The 13,575-nt window shown below is 36.6% G+C and overlaps 1 protein-coding gene across 2 annotated transcripts in view; it reads left to right on the plus strand.

Moving 5' to 3' along the window:
* Nucleotides 1–13,575, plus strand: part of LOC114655875 (collagen alpha-1(XXVI) chain) — a 116,483-nt gene that overhangs the window by 12,250 nt on the left and 90,658 nt on the right. The window lies entirely within an intron of this gene.

Genomic DNA, 13,575 nt, shown 5'->3' on the forward strand with positions numbered 1-13,575 from the left:
TAAATAATAATCTGGGTTTCTTTATTGGGCAATGGGCAGGCATCCATAACAAGACAACACTGGGTGGCCTTTTTTATACAAACCTTATTTTTCCCTCAAAGTAATGGCTGTGTTGTTTTAACTGAAATGTTACCCGACCCCTTCAATGCATTTTGATATGTTGCCTTAGGGAGTTCCACCAGATCTGCTTTTGCCTTTGGCTCCAACTGGTTCATTTAGACAAAACAAAACTGATTTAACAGGATCTGGTAGCTCCGCTAGTGACTCTGATTTGTATGTCTTTGGACGTATAGAGGGATGCTTAAACCTGTCTGTACCAACTGCTAAATTCTTTCAGTTATTTTTACTCCTGTTATAGCAAATGAATATACCTGATGCTAGTGTTTAGAAAGAAATAAGCTAATTATTAGGAATTTTAGGGTTTACAGACAAGAATTCTATAGATTCCTCAGAATTTTTTCCAATATTGTAGGATATTAGACAATATTATTTTTAACTTTCAGTGTTTTTCCTGTTGGTTCCTTCACTGTTGCATATTTTAGCTACTGATTTGGAAAGCAACAGTTTAACTTTGTTGTTTTTTTTTTGCAAAATACCTTAGAGTTATAAATAAACACATTTATGAATAACACAGTGAAGAATGTTAGTGTGTTTATAAGTTTTAATTCAAGAGTTTATTTCATAATATCTTAAACATTGTTAAGGCTATATCATTTCAATTTTTCAGTTACATTTTGGTACATCTTATTTTCAATATATTAAAACACGAATAATATATTGTTGAGCAGGAATTCCTAGGTAAAATGTCAACATAATCTTCAGTATGTTTTACTGCACTGTATTGTTAGTTTGTCACATGGACAAAAACATGCACAAAAATTAGACAACATTGTAAAAACATTAAAATTTCAAATTACTGATTACTTAAAAGCTAATGTACATCAAATGTAAAAATGAGATTCCTACCTTTCAATTCTTTTTTGTGCTTCAATTAAAGTTATAATCTTTTTTGTGTTTCATTTATAAAAACATGTTATTCAATCTAATATATCTCCAATATCACAATTTGAACTATTCAGTGAAAAAAATAGAAAAAGATACCTCTTTCATTTAATCCATCCTTTCATTTTTTCAACTTGCTTTCTTCTTTGCAGGGTTTAACGTAGTTGTTGCTCTCATTAAAAGTTTGGTTGTGTGTTCAGTAATAGAGTATAAGAGGTTTAACATATTAAGTTTCAGTCTTAAATACAGTACATTTCCCCATAATTTCCAAAGGTGTCCTCAAGTATGCCATTCAGTTTTTTTGAGTAGTCAATAGCAGAATAGAATCAAGTATTTATTATGAGTGATCAAAATTTCTCCTTTGGCTGGTGTAACATTTGGACCTGCAGCAATTCCTGACAGTGCATTAAAGGATAGGTCTGAATGTTTAATCAGAAAATTCATTATCGTTTTATCATTCTGTTCAGCTCCCAGGAACACTGAAATAGACGGGTAGACTGGAAAATCACTGGATGCCTGGCTTATGTTAGCCATTCACTTGTTTATTTTCTCTACCTCCAAAATTCAGGAATCAGTGGTCACAAGGGGAACAATTCCTGAGTATGGATGCAGCAGGCTCTCATGAACAATGTGACAGTTCATAGTTACCAGTGAACAGAATGCCATTGGACCGTGGTAGGAAACTAGAGTTCCCTGAAAGAATCCAAAAGGACTGCATAAGAAATAATTGCCAGAGATAGGGCCATTCCGACTTTGCTATCTCATCAGAGAGTCATCTCGGCTCCATAACTCTGTGGTTTGTTCTGTATTCCCACTAATATTTGAGTGAAGAAATGTTTGCTTCCTTCTATCTTGAATAGGTTTTCCCTTCAATTACACACCTGTTTTGAGTATGGTATGTGCCTGTGGTTTACTCATTACTGGTGTGGATTCTTTCAGCTTTAATAATACCTTTGATGATTTTGAATGCTTTATAAGCCCTGCCCCTCTCATATCCTCAAATCTAAATTGGTTTAATTGCCTTAGAGTAAAATGTGTTTTTTATTCAAGGTAAGAAGTTAGTTGTTTTCCTCCACATAGATTCTAATTCGTCTATGTCTTCTATTTAATGTTGAGCAGACATGTACAGGGTACATAGTAGTGCAGATGCAGCATCATTAGTGCATTGTAGAATATGACCTTAAGGTGGCTTCAATGTACCTACTTCACAGAAAGTAGCATATGCCATAGCACCTAGCCCCCTACTGTTCTAATGTTTCTACTTTTTTTCAAAATCCCCTACAGGAAAGCAAGTTATACTTGATGTCTTTTCAGCAAAACCAATATCTTGTAAATCACTTAAAACCTCTGAGCAATCTCCAGTAACTGCCTGCGAAGAAAGTCCCTAGAAAGAAAAGATGTTATTTTGTTTGTTCCATTTGTGCAATTCAACTTTATTATGCAGTTGTGGATATACTGCACATGCTAAACTGAAAGGCTTTGAACTAGAAGAGAGAATCTTTAAAAGTTAGGGGTTTACATTTTTGTTAAAATTGAAATGCTACATACAGGATTTTGCATTCTATATGAAGATTTCAATTCATTTTAAAATTGACATTTTTTTTTAATTTCACACATCACTTTAAAGGTCCCAAAAAAGTTTTCTGTATTTATTTTGTAGCTTTATATTAGATTACCTGCACACAAGGAAAATGTAGATGTCATGAAAACACATTTATGAAAAAAAATACGAAAGTATAAGTGATTCTTCGGGAGAATTAACATTTTTGTCCTTTTTTTCTACTTTGCTTAGTGATCAAATAATATTATTTAAGAGATAGCTTATTAGGTAGTGTCATAATAGTATGTCATTCTTGTAAGCCACCCCACCTCCTCAAGTTAACAGAGACAGCAATAAAAAGAGAATTAAAGGGGCATGCAAAGACTTTGTGAGGAACACGTTCGCAAGCTAGCCAATTGCGACCACATGTTTTCCATGCAGAGTTTCACAAGAGAAAAAGGGAACAGACAAAAGGGACCAAAGAGAGATCCACTTAGAGCCAAGAACCTCCTGGGCAGACAGGAATCCTGCCAGGTTTTAGTTAACGTGAAAAATGGGGACTGTAAAACTCTTGAAAAAAACTTGCTGAGTAGGCACCTTGAAGGCAAATTCTGGAGCAAGGTGTCAAGGTACAGTTTTTGAAAGTTTTCTTCCATTTAGTAAATAGCAACAAGGAAGTTTTTTTTTCTCCCTCTCTCAGAGGCAGACGGTGTTTCCTATTCCAGCAAGATATGAATAAAATAATGTGTGTTATGAATCTCACGTGTCTGTAAATGTGGGGTTATTCATTTGAATAAAGTGTTCCAGGTGTCAGCTTATTTCTGTTCTCTAGGACCACCTGCAATGTCTTGTTGTTTCAAATGGAATTCATTTCTTTGAGAGAGAAGATTTGAACACCCTATCAATTTAGGGTTCTTTATATTATTGCACTAAGCTTGTGCTTAAACTTATTCTACGGCCTGTGATGGGGGGACGCAATGTTATCTTTGCACACAGTGCTTTGCCCTGGGCTTCTTCCTTAACATTTTAGTATTAGCAGGAAACTCACCTCTGCCTCTGACCCCAAAAAAGTGTCCTTTTTCAGTCTTGGGTTCAGATCACATCTATGTAGAATTTGCATGTTTTCTTTGTGTCTGTCCACTTCATGTTCTCATAGGTACTCCACATAACAATATTATTAATCCCATATCATGATGATGTGCAGGTGAGAGAGGTGATTTAAAACATTTCCAAGCAAGTTAAGATGCCCTTATTTGAACTGGTACCTCATAAATAACTGTATCCCAGCAACCCTCCTTTGGATAATGTGGATTTGGAAATATGGAATGGAATGGCTAAATTTAGTTTTAATAACTGTTTATCAAAAATAAGTAGAGTGATTATGCTCGTCTTTTTAGTTAAATAGCGATATTCCTTATACTGGGAATTGTGGTTGTGTTAACATTTTATGGTTTGCATTTTTATGTCTAGTCTCCAACTAAACAATTTTTTTTTCTTTTGTTGTCTGGCTATAAATGTCTTGCTGTACGTGGTATGTTTTTGTGGTTGGCAGTTAGGAAAGAGACATATTTTATTTGTACTGTATAAGAGCTGCTTTAAAGTGATTCACCCGCAGCTAAATGAAACACAGTTGTATAGCATGAGGCGTACTGTAATTATTTCCAAAGACGGCACCGGCATCCTGTTTACACAAAGGATCCTGGTGGCACGTGGAGGTGGAGGGGTTGTTGTAATTTGGTACTTTTTGTTTTTAATTTTTTTTGGTCTCAACGGGTCTGAAATCTTAATTGCCCTGATTCATTTGTGTTAGTGATGTCAATATCACTGTTTACACCTAGGACTCAATAACTGCCACAGTTGCACTGCAGTTCCAGGTTGAAAATATGAGCCTTCTTATTACTTCAATAACACTACTTCAGCTATAGCAATTGTGCATTTGTGATTGTGGTGTGCTTGCTTTGGAGAAAAATTTAAAATATTTTAGAATAGCAGAAAGATGTTAGTTCTATGAAGCCTCAAAACACTAAGCAGTACAACTGCCATTGATTTGATTGTGTCAGTAACTAACTCATCCTTCAGAACCTCTTTAATTTGATTTAACAAATCTCTGCAGGCTTCAGTTTTTAGCGCCTTTTATGTCATCCTCCTCTTGCCTTTACTACCTTTTTTAGCAATGTACTTTCCAAGTTTCAGAGTGTAAGAAACTTTCTAGTACTCCATTTGACGAAAACTGTGGTCATGGGGTGCATTTGGTTACTGTTGCCTGGACAGTGTTACTAAGTTCCTTTGTCGTGACCAGTATTGTACTCCAGATGTGCTCTTGCTTATGCTCAATAAAGTCTGGGTATAATGTTTCTTGATCTGAATTCAACTCATTTTATGAGTATTTAAGTGAAACCTGTTTTTGATCCTGATAGGTTACAAGACAGCCTTAATGAGAAATACTGTAACTTTTTTCAACTTGCTATTGTAACCAAGTACATATCTTCTTCATTTTGAGATGTATAAAATTTTGCTTAGGAAATATTAAAAAAATGTAAATGCCTTCCCTCTAAATAAAATTTTAAAATACTGTTGTTTAAATATCTATATATATAATTCACTAAGCCACCGACAAGTAGCCACCCATGGAAAGCACGCAAGTAGCCACCCATGGAAAGCACGCAAGACAGCCACGCCCACCAACTCTAAGATAGCTATATTTATAATTCACTAAGCTGCCGACAAGTAGACACCCATGGAAAGCACGCAAGACAGCCACACCCACCAACTCTAAGACCATTGGATACGACGACAACTCGCAGAGCCACGCCCACCAACTCGGACGCGACAACACAGAAATAACGGCGTCATTTATGTTCGTCTGTGGTAGAGTCCACATACACCTCTGAGCCACGTTGACTTTTCATTCCCGTGTTGAGTCAAATGCGTCTGATAGTTGTGATGGTTTTACACTCCAGTATATTGCGGTGAAAGCTGGTAACAGTCAGGCGGGCAGGCGTATTAGAGTCGGTGCTCTTAGAGTTGGTGGGCGTGTCTCTCTATCGGTTCGAGTTGTTGGGCGGTGCTCTGTCGTTTGTATCCCACAGTCGGACGACTTGGTGGATTATATATGGAAATGCAGCCGAAACCGAAAAGAATAATGAAAAGTCAACGTGGCTCAGTGGTGCATGTGTACTGTAGCAGAGACGAAAGCAAGTTGGTGAGTTGTTGAGTCCGGGCACATGAGCAAGCACTGTGAATGCCTTGAGAGCGTGGGTAGACGCGTGCTCGAGTTGGTGGGTGTGAGTTGGTGGGCTGGGCTTTGTGAGTTGACTGACATGGCTAATTTCTGCGTATCTCATGGTTGTCTTCTGGCAGTGTGAATGCCTCGAGAGACAGGGCGTCCTTGTGTGGTGAGTTGTTGCAGTTTGTGAGTTAAACGCTGCGATGGTTTCACACGTTTGGTGAGTTGTTGCAGTGTGTGAGTTAAAAGCTGCGATGGTTTTACACACTGGTAACAGGCAGGCGGGCGGGCAGGTGTTCTCGTCCCATGGTCTTAGAGTTGGTGGGCGTGGCTCTGTGAGTTGTCGGCGTATCCCATCATCTTAGTGTTGGGCGGGCTAAGAGTGGTTTATTTATCGTGCGTATCCTATGTTGTACACGCTGCATACAGCAATTCACATCCGCGATAAACTTGCTTCTACTTAGATGGTCCTGCCGCGTCCACTCTCGTTCTCGAAGCATACACACCGCCTGGTCATGCACCCGCTCACAAGAGCAACTCACAGAGACCCGCCCACCAACTCTAAGACCATGGCGTGTAAAACAGTTTGCGATGGTGGACGCGGTCATGCGTCGTAACCGAAAAGAATAATGAAAAGTCAACGTGGCTCAGAGGTGCATGTGGACTCTACCACAGACGAACATAAATGACGCCGTTTTTTCTGTGTTGTCGTGTCCGAGTTGGTGGGCATGGCTCTGCGAGTTGTCGTCGTATCCAATGGTCTTAGAGTTGGTGGGTGTGGCTGTCTTGTGTGCTTTCCACGGGTGTCTACTTGTCGGCAGCTTAGTGAATTATATATATAGATATCGTAGAGTTGGTGGGCGTGGCTGTCTTGCGTGCTTTCCATGGGTGGCTACTTGTTGGCGGCTTAGTGAATTATATACGGTGGGCGTGGCTGTCTTGCATGCTTTCCATGGGTGGCTACTTGCGTGCTTTCCATGGGTGGCTACTTGTCGGCGGCTTAGTGAATTATATATATAGATAATTTTCCTTTACCCATGTTTTGTTCTTTTCATGTTGTAACAGGGATTAAAATTATACTGTAGTTGTTTTAGTTTATTAAAAGAGACTTGTAATAGTATTATTATAAATGTAATTTAGATAAGATGTAGCTTTTAAGTGAGTAAACTATGTGATAAAGACAATAACTGTACTATAGAAATTTAGTTTTGATTATTTACATTTAACCATGTGTTTATCCAAAACGTTTGGAGAAAAAGCTGGTAAGACAAATAACGATTAGCTGATAGGCAGGCAATGACCTCATACTGTAGGTGTGACAGCGGCAACAGGAGGGAGAAGCTGAATGAAGACATATATTTGAAGGACTATTGAGAGAGGTAAACGTTTTAGGAGACGTTTTGGGCCATGCTTGAGACCACTTTGGAAAAGGAGTCTGTTAGATCTGCTCTTCTTTTAAACCATTGCCTAAACAAATTGATGAGGATAAACAGTATATTAAAAGAGTGTAGAATTGTGGGATTTGCAGAAGATGTAAGCATTATGGGAAATATGCAAGTATAAACCAGACTTTAAGAATAAGTATGTTTAAGATCAGGTAAACCATTGATTGTGCAAATGCTCTCAAGAAGATGTGATGATGTGAAATGGGGGACTTTTGCAGTATTTGTTATTTAACTTGTAATTCATAATTAACTTAAAATAACGGAAGGTTGACAGGCTGCTAAGACAAAGGGTAAACTCTCAATCGTCTGATTTTTACTAATGCCATTTATTAAAACTAACGAACTAGGTATAAAAAGAAATACATCTATTGACAGATACAGATGCAGTGGAATTCAAGAGAAGCAAATATGAGGCAGATGAAATGGAGGGAATGACAACTCAGTGGTAGCATGAAAGAAACGGGGCTTAGTCAGTCCTGAAGCTGCACAGAGCCATCATGTTATGAAAGTGCAGCACCACCTGCACACCAAAGAAAAAACATGCCATGAAGGAAGTGGAAACTTTTAAAGAATGTGTCAGTTGAATTAAGACGAATTGACTCTTTCAATTACACAGGCACTGATTGGAATTATTCAGGTTGTATCTTTTATTCTACTTTAGACTAGTAGTACTTAATGTCTGAGTTCTCTGCAAATAAACATAAGTAATGATTAAATTAAAGATTGAATATTTCGTCACTGAACCTTTCCTTGTTTATTGATATCATTTGCCCCAGCATGCTTGTTTAAGTGATTTGTTATTTGTTTAGCTCTTTCAAAGTTAGCAATCTGGCCTTGTTGAAGTATGTCTGTTGCAAGTTTGTAAAACTGAATCTCAATTTGCGCAGAATTTTCTTTTTAGTTGCAATCTGGATTTGTCGTCATCCATATGCTGTTAAAACCTGAGGACACAGAATTAATGGCATACTGAGGTTTAAAAGTTTAGTGATAATTATATGCCTTACTCAATTGATGTGTACATAGATATTTTTGCTTCTTATTACATTGTACTTTTGTGTATACCATTATGGTATTGCTAACCTTCTTCTTATTGCTGTACTTTTTTACATATCAGGGTTTCTCAATTATCATTTGTCAGTTGAATGTCCACCTTCCTGTTTTCAATTAAATTTGTCTGTGTAGATTTTAGCTATGCCTAAAAATGTTTACTGTATTCCACTAACTGGTGAATGATGGTTGGAACTTTATACTATCAGCCATCAACACAGAGTTTGTGCTACTTTAGCTCATTAAATAATGTGTAGGGGAATCCCCTGTTTGAATGTTCATCACCATTCATGTTTCACAAGACAGATTATTAAATGCAGATTCCTTTGTTTGATCATATAACTACGGCTGAATGCTTGTAGACATAAGAATAAAAAGTAAGTATGGTTGCATAAAAATGTAGTCTATAACAGCTACAGCCCACTTAAGAGCATCCTTTCACTCACTTCTAGCATTGTAATGGCAGTGCCCATAAAGCAACTTTCCTTTAATCCTTGAAAGTCAGAGAGGGCAACCTTTTCTTTTTCTCAAAGCCTCTTGACAGCTTATCTATTTCAGTACTGAAATAAACAAAAGGAAATCCAGTGTATTTTTCTTTTAATTATCAGAGGAAATATAGCTTGAAATGTAAAGAAAACCTTGTTAGCTGAGGAAGGTGGAACCAAGCTTTTCAATTGCAACATTTCTGGAATTTGGAGCAGAGCATCCTGGAAGTTCCTATTTACCCAGTGGTAGTAAATCAAGTTTTAACTCTTAAGAGTACTTCCACAGCTACTTCCCAAAGGACTGGGACACTCCTTTTCCCTTACATGGCCATGTTGTTTACAAGGTCAGGATGCCATGCCTGTCCCAAGGGAAGCAAGGACTATTCTGTCTGAATCATAAGTACATTGTTTACAGTGAGAATGTGTGGAGCAGCACAGCTTTCAGCTTGCGGATGGGCAGGACCTTTCATCATAAGTACATGGGTCATCAGGCCAACAGAAGGCTGAAAATGGAGAAACTATTTGCTGATAGGTGGTGATATGCAAGAGATACAAACCTGTAGTTTCCTTTTGTCATTATCTTTTATAGGAACAGACAGTGATAACACTCAGTTCACTCATGTATATGGGAAGCGATATGGAAGCAGAATGGCGAGTGTTGTCTAGATCAGGGTTCTTGTCTCTGGTCTTAAAGGTGCTCAGTGGGGGCAGGTTTTCATTCCAACCAGTTTTGTAATTAGAAGCCAGGCCTAGCAGATAAGGAAGCTTAGTATTTAATTATATGGCTTGTTAGTGCTTACCTTCTCGTACTGTGTTTTCTGTGGTTTAGAACAGATTTGTACCTCTTGGTCCTTCCCTTCCTACTCATTTATTTCAAAATATTGTATTAACACAGATGCCTCCTAATATATACACAGGTCAGGTTTAAATGGAAGAATGTTAGCTGGAGAGCATGGAGGTTTCTTTATCATTTACACCTCATTGTTAACTGATGGCTTGGGAAGGTAACAGGCAATAATTAAAACCTTAATGCAGCTATTTAATACTAAAATAGAAGGTTAAGTGCTCTGAATCGCAACAAACAAGTTAACTAAAACTATGCCAGAAAAATATATTGCTTTAGTTGTAAATAAATGGGTTCTAATGAAAAATCTTGGTTAAAACAAAAACATGTAGCCACTTCAGACCTCCAGGACCAAAGATAAGTACCCCTGGTTTTGAGGGATGGATGAGCTAGGTAGAAGTAGAGTGATGAACTTGCTTGGCAAATAATTTACTTGACTTTTTTTCTTTTTCAATGCTGAACAATTTAACTGTTGACATGCAAAATCTAGTAAACATTTTGTGTCATTTTGTACTTACCTGTATTTGCATTATGTGCTAATATATTTTTATGTTTTGTGCTGTTATTAGATTATCTCTGTAATGCAGCTCATAACTCTGAATTTGACAATATTTTCAATGTTCTCAGAGAGTCTTTAAAGAGGTACCTTAAAAGAATTTTCATCTAAGTGTTTAGAGAACCAACCTTTGTATTTTAGGGCTGAGGGGCAGTGGGCACAAGCACCTGGAGAAAACTCTCATGGACAAAAAAGGAATCTGAAACTTCACATAGACTGGATGACAGGAGATAAACCTATGTCTCTACAATTCGGAAACAAGCCTTTAACACTTTATGACCAATGGACCCTGCCATTCTACATATGAATATATAACATGAATTTAGGAAACACTTAGCTTAGAGAATACAGGTAAACAGACAGTTAAAGCAGTCTGTTTTATTTACTGTTTATAGAAGTTATAAATACTAATTTGATTTTAATATACACATTTGCAGCATAGAGAAAATTTGACAAGTATTTTGACTTTACTGTGACTTGACCCTAGTTTGATTTTTACCTGGGACGTTGTCTTTGATGTGTTTATTGATAGACAGCTGTATTATGTATTTACTAGCTGTGCTACCCATCTAAGATGGGTTAAAATGTTAATACTCGAATTACTTGGGAATGATATATATGATACATCAGGTGTCCATTTGGTCTGGTATAATGCCCACTCATTCCCTTATGGTGGCTTTTTCCTTCTTGGATAGAACCACCCAAAATGGTAAAATGCAGGGGTGGTTGCCACCAGATTGTGTTGGGGCTTGGTTTCCTGATGTGCCTGGCAATTTGTTGTTGTTTCCACTTATTCACTGCCCACCACACAAAGGCTATAAGCCTCATTCATGTAGCCCAAGGGGGTGCAAGAAAGTCACTACCATGCTGTTGTTGCCAGCATAGATCATCGGCCAACTTTCTTATTTTGGACCCTTATTTGGTATTCTTAATATCATTTTTTCTTCCTCATGGTCTGCCTATTTTTTACATTTTCTTGTTAACCCTATCAACTGAGTGGACTCAATGATATGCAGACACACACCGAGACAATTGTCCTTTTATTCAGGTGGATAAGCTGATTTCTGTCCATCTGGCAGTCACTCTCTGTTTGCGGTATTTAGTATTAACGTTTACAGTGCACCATCAATTGGAATGTATTTTTTAATGTATGTGGTAATATAATTTATTGCATTTTTTCATTCCAACAGATGGCACATCATAAACACTAGCACTGCTCTTATTATTCTCTTACCAAATGAGAAGGTCCTCACTGCAGCATGTGAGCAGGAATGGGGCATTCCTAAATGTGGGCAGGGTTAAACATTTAACTCGGCCAGTAATTCATAGACATTATGCATTTGGGTCCTGCTGAAGCATGGTAGACAGGAAAGATGAGACCTGCATGCAAATGATGAAAATTACACATTTATGTAATCTGGTTTTCTTGATAGTCATCATTATTTGAGTCAGATAACCAACCCATAGCCATTATCTAAACGATAGTATATCCCAGTGTATTGCATTTATTGTCACTGTAGCATGACAACTTTTACTACCAGCATGTGAAATAGGCTGTGATGCCTGGGTATTATGAGTTAAACTTTAACTCGACCCATATATAGGTATGCCCCATTCCTCAGACTGCAGCAAGAGGTTGTTGTACCAAATGGTATATAACAGAGACATAGCAAGCAGGCACACACACAGTCACTTTTCCTTTTATTAAGGTAGATTTGTGCAATTATATCTGACATTTTTGCTTCATAAATGTTATTTACTGTTAGACCAAATATGAATTAATTGCATGGCCATGTGTAGTGATCTTAATGGGCTTATGGTATCTGGTATTCCACTTAACAAGTACAGTAGCATCATCTGATTACTTGATTGATTTCTTTAATACATTTTTATTTCAGTAATTTATATGAATTGAAAACAGCACTGATTTAAGAAATTAAGAAGAAACTTATGTTATATTTACTGTTTTTAAGCCAGTTCTGCACCCATCTTTATTCTTTATGCAAAATCATTGCCTCTTGTGATTTGATAACAGGCATTTTATGTTGTACTTTTTAAAGGACAATTAAAAAGTCAAGATACAATTAAATAATATTGTATACCAAACTTCTGTAAGGTGTTGTTAAAGCAGAATGTCTAAGTCCTGATTTCCTTTTAATTTGTAACTTTTATTTTTTAACTTATTTCCATTAATTTACCTGTGATTCAAGTTAAGGTAACTGGGTTATTGTTACAATTTTGAACCTATTTATTTCACAAATCTGAGTTTTTTAGTGTTGGGAAACATATTCAATTTTATCAGTTTTTGCATATGGTGCTTCTGTTTTTTTTGAGGTTAATAATTTAATATCTAGATGTTGCATTGTGAGCACCTGTTTTAAACCTTGGTACCACTATTATGTGTCTAGAATTATAGGTGCAACCATGTTGTTTCTTAGTAATAACATGTATTGCCTATCACTTGATACACATTGCTACATAATGACATCATCAATAATGAACTATGAAAGATGCTGTTGTAATTGGAATTTTGTCCTAGATTGACATGTGAATGATTTCCCTTGTCTATTTAGTGTTGTTATGTGCTGTCTTAGGTTTATATATGTGTAGGTTATATGGTCATTATTGTCACATGTACAATGAAAAGTGATTTGTCGTGTTTATTTTTATGAAAATGAAACATTTTGAACTGACAAGCAGTTAGGTGATGAGCAGTGCTTCAGTATGTATACAGTCATAGAGAACCTGCTAAAAAGGGCAGGGGCCTAGTTTATTCTCAGGGTGTCTTTCACCAGTTTGCTTTAACTTGATTAGTAAGCTATTAATATCCTTCAAAAAAGTATGTATTATGTTCATTAGGTAAATATCTACATGAGCAAGCACTGTAAGAAATGTGATAATGTTATATTTAAAAAGGTTTTAAATATGAAAAAGAAAAAATAGCACAGTAAGATATGCATGATATAATGATTATACAGTCAGTAAAAGCCAGGAGCTTGTTTAGCTACTGTATATAGTATTGATGAATTAGAATCATCTCATCCAAATGCAGTTATTGTTGATAGGAACAAATAACACATGGCAAGTATGCTTGTAGGCATAGTAATGTGCAATGGTATAGCTTGACAAAACCAACCAAAGAAAAAAACAGACAAAATGTGTGCCTCTTGTTTTTAAAATATTTTATGTTATACAAATGGGTGGAATATGTGTTATGAATATATAAGAAACAGTTTCTGGACCATTTGAAATTACCTGTATTTCTGCATTCATTGCTAATAATACTGTGTTCTGATCTTCAGCTAAGACACAATAATAGACAAACACAATCTGCTTAAACTAACACACAAACAATTATACTTCAGTACTGCCAGTACTTAATACAACGTTCAAATATTCATAGACTATGCTGGAAAAAGTGTGTGAATCT

The sequence above is a fragment of the Erpetoichthys calabaricus genome, chromosome 8 (assembly GCF_900747795.2).
Source record: "Erpetoichthys calabaricus chromosome 8, fErpCal1.3, whole genome shotgun sequence".
Classification (NCBI taxonomy): Eukaryota; Metazoa; Chordata; class Cladistia; order Polypteriformes; family Polypteridae; genus Erpetoichthys; species Erpetoichthys calabaricus.